Below are 12,500 nucleotides of genomic sequence, written 5' to 3' on the forward strand. Positions count from 1 at the left end.
AGTCTATAAAAGGACCGAATGGAGGGGCTTCACTTCCTGTCCTGGCTCCCGTCACATGGTCACAAAGACGCGTTCTGAGGTTTCACCGGAGCTTATTTTTAATAAATCACCGCCGCTTCGTTTTCTCCACAACGGATCCGCTGAAAAAAAGGCAGAAGTTTCGCGTTTCCACGGCAACCTTTCCCCCGGGAAGGACGCCTGTTCAGGGTGAAACGGCAGAAACGCTCACAACACTGTCGTTTTCACGCCGCGGCCACTAGTGGGGGCTGTTGAGCTCTAGAGCGCTGCAGAACGTTCTAGATCAGAGTTTTTCAACCGCTGCTCCGCGGCACACTGCTGTTTCCTCCAGATTTAATGATCCAATTTCACATTTTGTTCTAAAAAACATTTGCTCTCACAGCGACAGTGTGTAGCAGAGTAATCCTGTATAAATACTCTTCACCACTAGAGGGCAGCACAGAACTTTGCCGGTGAAATGTAAAGTGACAGACGTCAGTGTGGTTCATCTCCACCTCCTGCTACCATCTTGGATCAAAGTACTGTGTCAGTGACAGTGATGGAGAAGTTTTTGAAAACCAGGATCTCAGCTCTTCATCCATCAGGTCCAGGTTTCACACTGAGGGAGTCACTATTAAAAAAAGTCCTTGCTTTCTGGATTTACTTGATTCCTGTTGATAAAACTTTGATGAGAAAGACTTTATTTTGTTAATAGAGGCTGCAGAGTTTAACTTTTTAACATTTTCAGGTGGAGGTGTGACTCCAGAGTTTTACAAAGACAAAAGTGTGTCTCGGCTCATAAAGGTAGAAAAACTCTGGACTAGTGGACGGACCAGATAGCTGGATTGTTACTACGGTGACTGTCAAAATAAAACTACCCCCCCAGAGTCTGAGCTTCTTCCTGATCTGAGTCACCGACGTGGTGAACCGACACGTTTGACCTTTGACCCCCTGGAAACTCACTTTATAGCGTAGCAGGGTTTCCTGGTTGCTGTGGTGAAAACAAGTTTCCCTTTCCAACGTCATCCCTTCATTTTCTTAGAATATTTCCTCCTCCCCCCCCCCCCCCCCCCCCCCCCCTGGGACACCTGATCGACGGCTGAGTTATGCTATCTGGTCTGAGTCAGCGCGGCCGTCACATCAGTCACATAAAAACAAAGTGCTAACATGCCTGCGCGGAGGCCGGACGTGACCCAGCGGCCGGGGCCGGGCCGGGCTAGGCTATATTTAGCCCGGCGATGCTCGGGCTAATTGCCCTCCCAGGCCTAATCATTTCCAGGCTCTGCTAACGACTGGATGGGGGGGGGGGGGGGGGGGGCGGAACAGCCACTAACCTCATGTCGGAGGACGACGGCAGCGTTGGGGCGCAGCAGAGCAGACGAATTAGCACAATATGCTTCCTCCTCACATGCTATTAGCGCTTCTGTAAGAGGAGTGGACTGGAGGGTCTCTCTCTCTCTCTCTCTCTCTCTCTCTCTCTCTCTCTCTGTCTCTCTGTCTCTCTGTCTCTCTCTCTCTGATGTGAGTGGTCTTGGCAGCTTCTCCCACGGTGAGGTTAGCCTCCGGTTCAGCCCTGCTATTGAGGCTTATTGTCCTGCGACCTGAACCCCCCCACCCCCCATCGCCCCCCCACCAGAACCGTCAGGCTCCTCCCACATTGGCCCAGGTAGCGGGGCGACGGCAGCGCTAGCCTCCACCCTGGTTTAGGCGACGCTGCTTCGTTCCTCCTGCTGCTGCTCAGGTCGAGTTACTCTACTTCCTCAGAGCTTCCTGTCCTCCACACTTGCCCCGGTTACATGCAGGGCAAACCACAGCCTGGGGGGGGGGGGAGGGAGGTGGGGGGGAGGTTGTCTCAGGCCCTCTTCATCACCCGTCCCCGGACTGGGACCGTTGGCGAACGTACGTTCAAGATCAAAGATCATGGAGGATCTTTGATCTCCAGGATCGTCTTCATTCTGGACGCCACCGCGGCCTCATGTTCACCATGTCGGTTCTCCACCACGCAGCTTCACTGTCGATGCGCCGGAGTCGTTCTTGACACTCGTTCTCCGGAGGAAAGAGGAACTCTGGTTTTTCCTTTCCCTGCCTTTGTCCCTTATCAAGGTTACTTGAGGACGTCTTTGATGTTTTTCCAGACGCGAGTTCATCTCCGACTTGTCCCTCATCGTCTTCCTGCTGCTGTGAAGCGTTGGAGCTGGGTGATGCCCATACTTACTATATATATATATATATATATATATATATATATGTATATCTCCAGATTTGGCTCAAATTTAATATTTGAAAATACTATTAATATGGAATATATTAGTTAGAATAGAAATTGTTAGAATTGCTACTTTTCTTTACTTCTCATCTGGCTGCCTCACGTGGCCCCGCCCCTTGAAGCACTCCTGGCCCCGCCAGTGGGCCGACACCTGAACACCTGGATGACGCCTGGACACCTGGATAACACCTGGATGACACCTGGATAACACCTGGATGACACCTGGACACCTGAACACCTGGATGACACCTGGACGCCGTGGGCCGACACCTGGACGCCCCCGGTTCCGGCCCGGCCCCCAGAGCACGTCTCACTTCCACCGACACCGACACGTCGTTTCAAGTTGACCTGAATTGTCCAAATTGTGACAAAATGACATTTTTCCAAACCAGTATTGTGTTGATCTGCTGGTGCGGAGCAGCGACTCCCTCGCCACCGCAGCCCGCCTAGCGCCCCCAGGAGGCGAAGCCGAGCCTCGACACCCAGAAGCAGCAAAGCGTTTGTCAGCTTTTTTTTTTTTTTAAACCCTGGAATTGATTCCTCTTCTTCTTCTGCTCTTTATTCTAATGACAAGCTAATCCCCCCTTCCCCCGCCTCCCCCCGTTATAAATAGAGCCTCTTATTTCTCCGCCGTGCGCCCGCTCCCGAAAATTAGCGCTCGTGATGAGTCTGCGCCGCCGGCAATCAATTTGCCGCGCCGGGTCCGTCCAGAAAGGTTAGCTGTGGCAGCCGGGCGCCGGTCACGTAGCTCCCGATCCTCCGCGACTGCCAATTTCTATTCAGCTAATTAAATAAATGGCTCCGTCTGGAGAGTCAGCTGAATGAAATGTCAAAATATTGATGGTGGGTAGTTCCGTGACTTGGGGGCGTTTTGTCATGATGGACGGTGGGCGGCCGAGGGGAGGGGGGGGGGTGGGGGGGGGGAAGGGGGCGTGTCGCCCGGGGGCTACTTTAATGGTATTAGTAGAGATCTGCTTATTTATGAGGCTGTGAGTTATTCATGCCGCACCGCGGCGATCCGTCAGCGCCGCTCGCCGCCGTGCAGCTCAGGAGTGAATCAGCAGGCTCTCTGGTCGTTTAGCCGCGTTTCGCCGCGCGCTGGTTTATTAGCGAGTCGCTGGATCGTGACGGAGGAGGGAGGCGCTGCTCGTTTGCCTGAACCAAGGACCGCAACCTCTGACGGCAGGAACCTCCGCCACAACGAGGGGCGCACCGATACCTGATACTAATACCTGATACTGATACCGATACCTGAGACCTGATACCGATACCAATACCGATACCTGATACTGATACGATACCTGATGCTGATACTGATACTGATACCTGATACCAATACGATACCTGATACCGATACCTGAGACCTGATACCAGTACGATACCTGATATGGTACCTGATACCAATACAATACCTGATACCGGTACCTGAGACCTGATACTAGTACGATACCTGATATGGTACCTGATACCGATACCAATGCGATACCTGGTACCAGTACGATACCTGATATGGTACCTGAGACCTGATATGGTACCTGAGACCTGATATGGTACCTGAGACCTGATTGTGATACGCTACCTGATACCGATACCGATACCTGATACCAATACCTGATACCGATATCTGAACGTGGTACCGATACCAGTGTGTGGTATCAGGACTGACGCTGCTCGGATAAAGAGCGAGGACGTGGTTCAAGACTTTCCAGAAGCCATTGAACATGAAGTGACGTGTGGAATTTCCATGAAGAGAAACTCAAAGCGACCGTCGGATCAAACATGGCGTCTTCGTTGTGTTTGACATTACGTCGTTCCTTCATGTTGACGAGTCCAGACGGCCTATCAGAATCGCTTAATATATTTGTGAGGAGTAAATCCGTGGCCCTGGAAGAGGCTCGGAGGAGGGAGGAGGAGGAGGAGGAGGAGTTGGCGGCGGCGGTGTGTCTGGTTGGTCTGATAGCGTTTGTTCCCCGGCGGCCGGCGGAGGACGACACCGGGCCTCGTCCTCGGTCTCATCTCGGGCCAACTGTACTCCGTCCAACCGGGCGGGAGGACCCCCCCCACCCCCCCTCGTCAGTCGTCCCTCTGCGGCGGCTGGTTGCCGGTTGCCGGTTGCCGGTTGCTGGCACGCCGCGGTGCTGGATGCGCCCGCGGAGAACAAGCCCACCCTTCTCGTCTCTCCTTGATCCCCCCCTCCCTCCCTCCCTCCCTCCCACAGCGCCTCTCTGTTCTCTCTGTGTCTCTTTCTTGTCCCCCCCCCCCTCCCCCCCCCCAGTTCCTCTTCTGATCCACAGGGCCAGATCTGGAACCTTGAGGGTCTCAGTGGGATCAATTTAACAGGGAAGCGCTCGTCTCTCCTCCTCTCCTTGGCCTCTCGGCTGATTGGGTCCGCTCGCCAGGAACTGGCAGGCTTTGATCTCCGCCCCCCCCAATCCCCCCCACAACCCCCGCTCAAAGTTTTTGTCAGAGTGGGGGGGGGAGAAGAAAAAAAAAAAACATGTTCCACTTTTTGAAGAACCTTCTTACCTACCCCTTTTCTCTGCACCTGAGAGGGAGGGGGGGGGGGGGGGGGGGGGGGCGGCGCTGGAGCCCACTGGGTGGTTCCCACAATCCATGGCGCCATCGACTCGTCTTTGAAGATGAGAGAGAGCGATGGTGTCTTCAGGTGGAGGGACGGCGAGGACTCGTCCTCCTCCAGCGCCGATGCATTTATTATTCACCGCCTCCTTACAAAGAGGTGGCGCCTGCCGGCGTTCCCATGCCGAGTCCCCCCCCCCACCCCCACCCCCACACCCCCCCATACTGGAGCTGCTCTCCTCTCAAAGTAGCTAGGAACTCCAGTACTTTGTAACTCAGGCGGTCGAACCATCAACCCTCAGTCCACTGCTCAACGGGTCTCGTTCTCACGCCTCAAACACCGAATCGCCGTCTCTGATTGGTGGATTTGACCTGGCAACACTTCTTTCATGTTATTTGTTTATTTGGTTTAATGTCAGATAAAAGAGACAATCTGGGGCTTTGAAGTGAACAAGAAGTTTTTAGGATAAAGTTTTTTTTGGGAGCTGCTTGATCTGCAGTCGCTCGTCCTCCTTCTGGTAAATCCACCGTTTGACCGTCGGTTGGATGGTTATTACGGTGACCGTCAAAATAAAAGTCTCGTCCAGGAGAACGTAAAGTGGGATTCATGACGCCACAGAGGAAATGTTCAGTTCCTTCTTAAACGGAATTAAACAAATAAAAGCCTTCATTGATTCTCTTGTCACACTTTAATATGTCACTGCAGACGTTATGTTGGTAAATATAAAAATACATAATACGTCAGAACGTTGTAAAAACACCTGTAGTGTGAAGTTTCATCCCAGCAGAAGTTTTGTTTTACTTTTTAAAAAGCGGCACACTGTGCGGTGGAGGTCTGTCGGGATGTGAAGGTGAACTTTTACCCTCCGATCGCGAGCGTTAGCGGAGCGGCGCAAGCTAGCACTGGTGCTTTGAAGTCACAGTCCTTCTGCAGTTACTGAGGTGGTTGTTGTGTGATCTGTTTTAGTGGGTCGGAGGGAGAATCGGCCTGTCGGTGTGTGGACAGGAGCCAGACCTGAACCCCCCTGCCCCCCCCAAAACCCCCCCCACCGTCTCCTGCTCAGGTCACTGAGGGTCAAGCCAGTGTTTTCCTTGTCCTGCTCCTCTCAGGGAAATCCAAATCCCGTTAAATTTAGCTCAAGCGGCTCGCCGTGTGTGTGTGTGTGTGTGGGTGTGTGTGCGTGTGCGTGTGCGTGTGTGTGTGTGTGTGTGTGTGTGTGTGCGCACGCGCGCAACAGCACCAACTAGTGGACCCACATCAAAGCAACGTAGTTCTCCGCGTTCCTGCCGTTGCCACGGAAACGCCAGACTCTCGTCGAAGGAGTTTCCGTAGTGAAAAGACCCGGGAGCTTCCAGGGCCCTCCAGTCCCACCTTGATGACATCATCATCATCCACCGCCGCGGCCTAATGGAGGTTTAATGGCAGAGCAGCAGACGGCAGCCTGTAATTTCCCCGCCGGCGCCGGGAATAGAGACGACGGCTCTTCATGTGGCGGCGGATAATTCAGGCTGCAGCTGCGGGACGCCTCACACTTCAGCCGTCCTCGTCCTCGTCCTGCCCGGAGAGGACGAGGACGAGGTGGACGGCGGCGCTGAACGACGCAGGAGAACGACTCCGACTTGGAAACTAAAAATATTCCTCAATAGCTTTTCCAGGTCTCGTTGTGAAAAAACCGCCAGTTTGACTCCTTCAGTTCTCACTGGATCAGATAAACACCGACCGCATGGCGGGTTCGTCCCAGTTAGACGAGTCCCAGTTAGACGAGTCCCACAAAGACGAGTCCCACGAAGACGAGTCCCAGTTAGACGAGTCCCAGTTAGACGAGTCCCACCAAGACGAGTCCCACCAAGACGAGTCCCAGTTAGACGAGTCCCAGTTAGACGAGTCCCACGAAGACGAGTCCCACGAAGACGAGTCCCACGAAGACGAGTCCCAGTTAGACGAGTCCCAGTTAGACGAGTCCCAGTTAGACGAGTCCCACCAAGACGAGTCCCACCAAGACGAGTCCCACCAAGACGAGTCCCACGAAGACGAGTCCCACGAAGACGAGTCCCACCAAGACGAGTCCCAGTTAGACGAGTCCCAGTTAGACGAGTCCCACGAAGACGAGTCCCAGTTAGACGAGTCCCACGAAGACGAGTCCCACGAAGACGAGTCCCAGCTAGACGAGTCCCACGAAGACGAGTCCCACCAAGACGAGTCCCAGTTAGACGAGTCCCAGTTAGACGAGTCCCACTTAGACGAGTCCCAGTTAGACGAGTCCCACGAAGACGAGTCCCACCAAGACGAGTCCCAGTTAGACGAGTCCCAGTTAGACGAGTCCCAGTTAGACGAGTCCCACTTAGACGAGTCCCAGTTAGACGAGTCCCACTTAGACGAGTCCCAGTTAGACGAGTCCCACCAAGACGAGTCCCACGAAGACGAGTCCCACGAAGACGAGTCCCACGAAGACGAGTCCCAGTTAGACGAGTCCCAGTTAGACGAGTCCCACCAAGACGAGTCCCACCAAGACGAGTCCCACCAAGACGAGTCCCACCAAGACGAGTCCCAGTTAGACGAGTCCCAGTTAGACGAGTCCCAGTTAGACGAGTCCCACGAAGACGAGTCCCACGAAGACGAGTCCCAGTTAGACGAGTCCCAGTTAGACGAGTCCCACCAAGACGAGTCCCACCAAGACGAGTCCCAGTTAGACGAGTCCCACGAAGACGAGTCCCAGTTAGACGAGTCCCACCAAGACGACTTGGTTTAACATTCGTTGGGGAAGTTTAAAAAATAAGTTTTTTTTCATTTTTACTTCCCCAATCGTCGTCTAACTGGGAGAAAACAACTCGTCTAACTGGGAATCGTCTAACTGGGATTGCATCAGGATGTCATGATAAAGCTCCACCAAGCTTCAGTGTAATGACGTTAAAACACACACACACACACACACACACACACACACACACACACACACACACACACACACACACACACACACACACACACACTCTCTCCCTGCTCTTTATCCTCACCAGATCAAGGCCTGTAAACACAAACATCGGCGTCTTTGAAGTGAGAGCCTTAATCAAGTGTAATCACCGACTGCTTGGCGGCCTGAGAGGGCGGAGCCAAGCGGCCGGGGGGGTTTGGGGGGGGGGCGGTCACTGGAGACACCTGATAGCAGACTGACTGATAAAGTAGAAGAGGAGAAGAAAGCCTGTGGCAGCCATCATTTCCTGTCTGCAGCCACTTCCTGTTTCCACTTCATATGTTCTAACGTCTTAAAGTGACGGAATTGTTTCAATCAGCTGCTAATAGAACCACATTTTGTCAACTTGTGTGGAAAATTTGGACTTTGATGGACTTTTGTCGTTTTTTTTAGCTTGATGGCCCCCTGGGGCCCAAAGGGGGGGGGGGGGGTCTCTGGGGGCTCTGGACGGACGATACCAGTGGTGTCGTCCTGACGTGTGGCGTCGTTAAGCAGCCTTGCTTTCCTCCTCACTGCAGGAGCTGCAGGTAAATTAAATCCCGTTAACTGAGAGCCAAAGTATGAAAGACTTTGCTTTTACTTTTAATGCCTCCGTACCTGGAGGACTTACTGCCATACTTTGAAGCTTGTTATTCCAGCGTTCACAGTATTTAGGAATTAGGAATTAGCTTTCCTTTCAGACCGGTTCTCACCTCGGCCTGACGCTTCCTACTTTAGAAAGTACCGCACTTATTAAAGTGGCCTGATTGGAATTATTACCGCCGTGAGCAGGACTTTCTGAATAAAATACCTGCTGTCTGAAGACTTTCTGAATAAAATACCTGCTGTCTGAAGACTTTCTGAATAAAATACCTGCTCTTTGATACGACCTGCTCAGTGTCACATGACGTCGTCCGTCAGCAGGACGACGCATCGCCGCCATGTATCGTCTGAGTTCAGAGTTCAAAGGAGGCTTGATGTTCTTTAAGTACTCTTAGCAGTCGACGTTGTTTTGTATCGTTTTATATGTAACTTCATTACTTTCAGACCCTTCCTGTGTAAAGGGGAATTTTTTTCGATAAAAACGAAACCCTTTGATGTGGAGCGTCGTCGTACGAACTGAGCTTTACCGGGGGCGGAGCCATTTGGCCTCCAGGAGATCAAAGGAATATTGCAGATGATCCGCCTCTGGAGGCGGAGCTTCTGAAAGCAGGGCGGCGTGACCGGGGTGCCGTGACCCGGCGTACCGGGGCGGAGCCATGTGGCCTCAGAAACAAAACAAGTTTTAATTGTATTTGTTTTTCCTCGGCGCAGGCGTCAGATATAATGTCAAAAGTGCAACTTTATTGCTGCGATCGTCCTCGGACGATCGTCCTCGGAGCTAAACATGCTAGTGAACGATTCCAAAATAAAACACAAATGAGGCTCAGTCATTCAGGAAATGCAAGTTTTAACTCGGGTTTAAGTAAAAGTACGAGTCCAGAAACCCAGAAGGAACGACGGGAAAATAAAAAATGCATTTTTAGCTGCAAGTTTGATTAAATGGAGTCGTTTTTTCCCGGCGCTGCTCCGACTCCAGGAGTGGCTTTGGGTCGGAAGTCACACTATTTGAGTGCAGCCCCCGGCGCGGCGGCGGTACAGTGCAGCCCCCGGCGCGGCGGTGCGGCGCAGGCCCCGGCGCGGCGGCGTGTCCTCCAGTCCCGCAGCTCAATAATTCATCCAGACAACGACGGCGATTATTTCCTTGAATCTGCACCGAGACTCTCCGTGACTCTGCTCCGCCTGAAACAAAGGGGGTGTCGGGGCGAATTAGCCCCCCCCACCGCTGAACGGCCCGAGAGCTTAGAGACGCACCACAGGTTCTGCTGAGTCGCACATGAGCCCCACCCTCACCCCCCCACCCTCACCCCCCCCCCCCCCACCCCCCGCCGCCGCTCTAACAAGGTTGTTGGAAGAGGATAAGGCGTGTTAAATGAATAATTTACACAGAAGAGCTCCTTTATTTATTTAATACGACTGGATGTGACTGAGTGGGCCGCCACCGCCCCCCAAACCCCCCAACCACCGCCCCCTCCCCCCAACCACCCCCCCCCCCGACCGCCGCCGCCACAACGCCAGATAAACGAAGCTCGCCGGCCTTAATGGAGGCCGAGGCCACGCCGTTTAGAGGAGTGTGTGTGTGTGTGTGTGTGTGTGTGTGTGTGTGTGTGTGTGTGTGTGTGTGTGTGTGTGTGTGTGTGTGTGTGTGTGTGTGTGTGTGTGTGTGTGTGTGTGTGTGTGTGTGTGTGTGTGTGAGTGTCACCTCAGTTGAAAGGAAGGTTCATGATCATCACCTGCGTGTCGCCGTCTGTCACTCGGCCTCAGTTTGTTTTGTTTTTTCCAAACCAAACGGTGAAATGATGAAACGATGACAATCACAGGGGCTATAAATAGCCTTCGCCCAACATCACATTTGTCACCATGGCAACCGAACGGGTGACAAGATGGTGTAGTTTCGGCGTTCAGGTTAAATGTTCTGTTGGTGCCTTTGTGTCGCTAGCGAGCCGGCCTCTGATTGGCCGAGGCTGGAGAAGGGAGGCGGGGTCAGCGGGGTGCTAGCAGACGGCTAACGTCTGATCCCAGAATCTACTGATTGATCGTTGATGATGAGGAATTGATCCCTGATCCCTTCAGGACATTCTGGTTCTGAGGTTACTAAACTTGTTCTGCTGAAGTTGAGCTAAGCGGCTAACGGGAGCTAACGTTGCTAACTAGCCTGCTAGCAAGAGAAGAAGAGCGTTTGACTATCAGGTTTCCGCTGAAGCTAATCGATGCTAACGTAAACAATAAAACCTGTGTTGGCGTGTTTCCACAGGGGGAGCGTGGCGAGGGCGGGCCGGAGACGGAAGGGGGCGGAGCCACTGAGGAACCAGGATTCATCCCGTCGGTAAGCAAAGCCACTTGCGTTCTTTTCTAAAGTTCCACCGTGGAGTGCTGCCGCGGCGCCGCGCTGCACATGCTACACAAGCTAATGCGTTTTCTATACGTGGCGAGGGAGATGGCGGTGTTAGCGTTAGCGACGTTGTTTACTGACTAACAGACACGAGGAGGAAACGTCAGTCGTTCCTTCATTAAACATCAGACCTGGTCTGTTGAAGCTCCGGAGGATCGAGGAGGACTGACCTCAGGTCAGCTCTGAAAACCTCTGGAATCCTCCTGACCACATCTGGGGGGGGCGGGGGGCGGGGGGGGGGGGTTCTGGACACAGCAGGAGTCATACAGCCCATACACTTCCAGTGTGTGTGTGTGTGTGTGTGTGTGTGTGTGTGTGTGTGTGTGTGTGTGTGTGTGTGTGTGTGTGTGTGTGTGTGTGTGTGTGTGTGTGTGTGTGTGTGTGTGTGTGTGTGTGTGTCCCCAAGAGAGTGAAATCCCAGCGCTCACACTGACCTCATTATAAAAATAGCGCCCCCCCCGTCCTCGTCCCCCCCCCCTCTCCTCCACACTCTTAGATATACGCTGATCCTGCCCACCTTCCACTCCTCCTCTCATCCCTCCATCACTGTTTGCTCCAGACTTACGCTGAGATTAAAAGCTTATGCAAGTCTCTGTAACGGCCGGGTCTTCCCCCCCCCACCCCCCCCCCCCCTCCCCACCGCCGCCCATGTGACCCCAATCTGTGATGTCTTTTAATCACCAAACATCTCGCTGCAACATTAAAAGACTGCTAAGATCCCATAATAATCCCTCGTCCGTCCTGCAGTGTGACGGTCCGTCGTCCACCGAGGACTGTGAGATCCCTGATCCTGATCCTGATCCTGATCCTGACCCTGATCCTGATCCTGATCCATACCCTGATCCTGACCCTGATCCATACCCTGATCCTGACCCTGATCCATACCCTGATCCTGATCCTGATCCATACCCTGATCCTGACCCTGATCCATACCCTGATCCTGATCCTGACCCTGATCCTGACCCTGATTCTGATCCTGACCCTGATCCATACCCTGATCCTGATTCTGATCCTGATCCTGATCCATACCCTGATCCTGATCCTGATTCTGACCCTGATCCTGATCCTGACCCTGATCCATACCCTGATCCTGATTCTGATCCTGATCCTGATCCATACCCTGATCCTGATCCTGACCCTGATTCTGATCCTGACCCTGATCCTGATCCTGACCCTGACCCTGATCCATACCCTGATCCTGATCCTGATCCATACCCTGATCCTGATCCTGATTCTGACCCAAGACCTTTCAGCTCCTCAACAGAACCCAAGAACTGAAGTCTCACGTTTCTCTCCACAAGCTGAATAGTAGAAGTGTGACTGAGGAAGAGTTTGACAGAAGGTTCTCCATCGTCTCCTCTGGTCTGGTGTCTTATGACATCACTTCCTGTCTGCCTCACGCCGCCCTGCTTTCAGAAGCTCCGCCTCCAGAGGCGGATCATCTAAATATTCCTTTGATCTCCTGGTTCAGGACCGTTCCTCCGCTGGTGCCCTTCACTCCATCGCTGCCTTGCTGAACGCAAAGCCCTCGTCTGTCCTTCGCCGACGTGTTTGTGTCTGTTGTGCTGCCCTTGAGGAGGGTGCCTCCACCTCCGCCCGTCTCCACCTCCGCCCGTCTCGCTGTTTATCCGTCTCTGAGCTCGTCACGTCCCTGAACCTGCTCTAATTAGCGTCGCAACAGTTTATTTACTCCGTCAGGGGGAGGAGGTGAGAATGA

General features: G+C 53.2%; 1 protein-coding gene across 1 annotated transcript in view; it reads left to right on the forward strand.

The window, feature by feature from the left end:
• LOC308143998 (zinc finger protein 438-like) overlaps nt 1–12,500 on the forward strand; it is a 38,993-nt gene that overhangs the window by 8,998 nt on the left and 17,495 nt on the right. The window contains 1 exon segment of the mRNA XM_080514973.1: nt 10,646–10,717. The gene's annotated coding sequence lies outside the window, so the exon portion shown is untranslated.

Source organism: Blennius ocellaris, assembly GCF_963422515.1.
Source record: "Blennius ocellaris genome assembly, chromosome: 19".
In the NCBI taxonomy this organism is placed as follows: Eukaryota; Metazoa; Chordata; class Actinopteri; order Blenniiformes; family Blenniidae; genus Blennius; species Blennius ocellaris.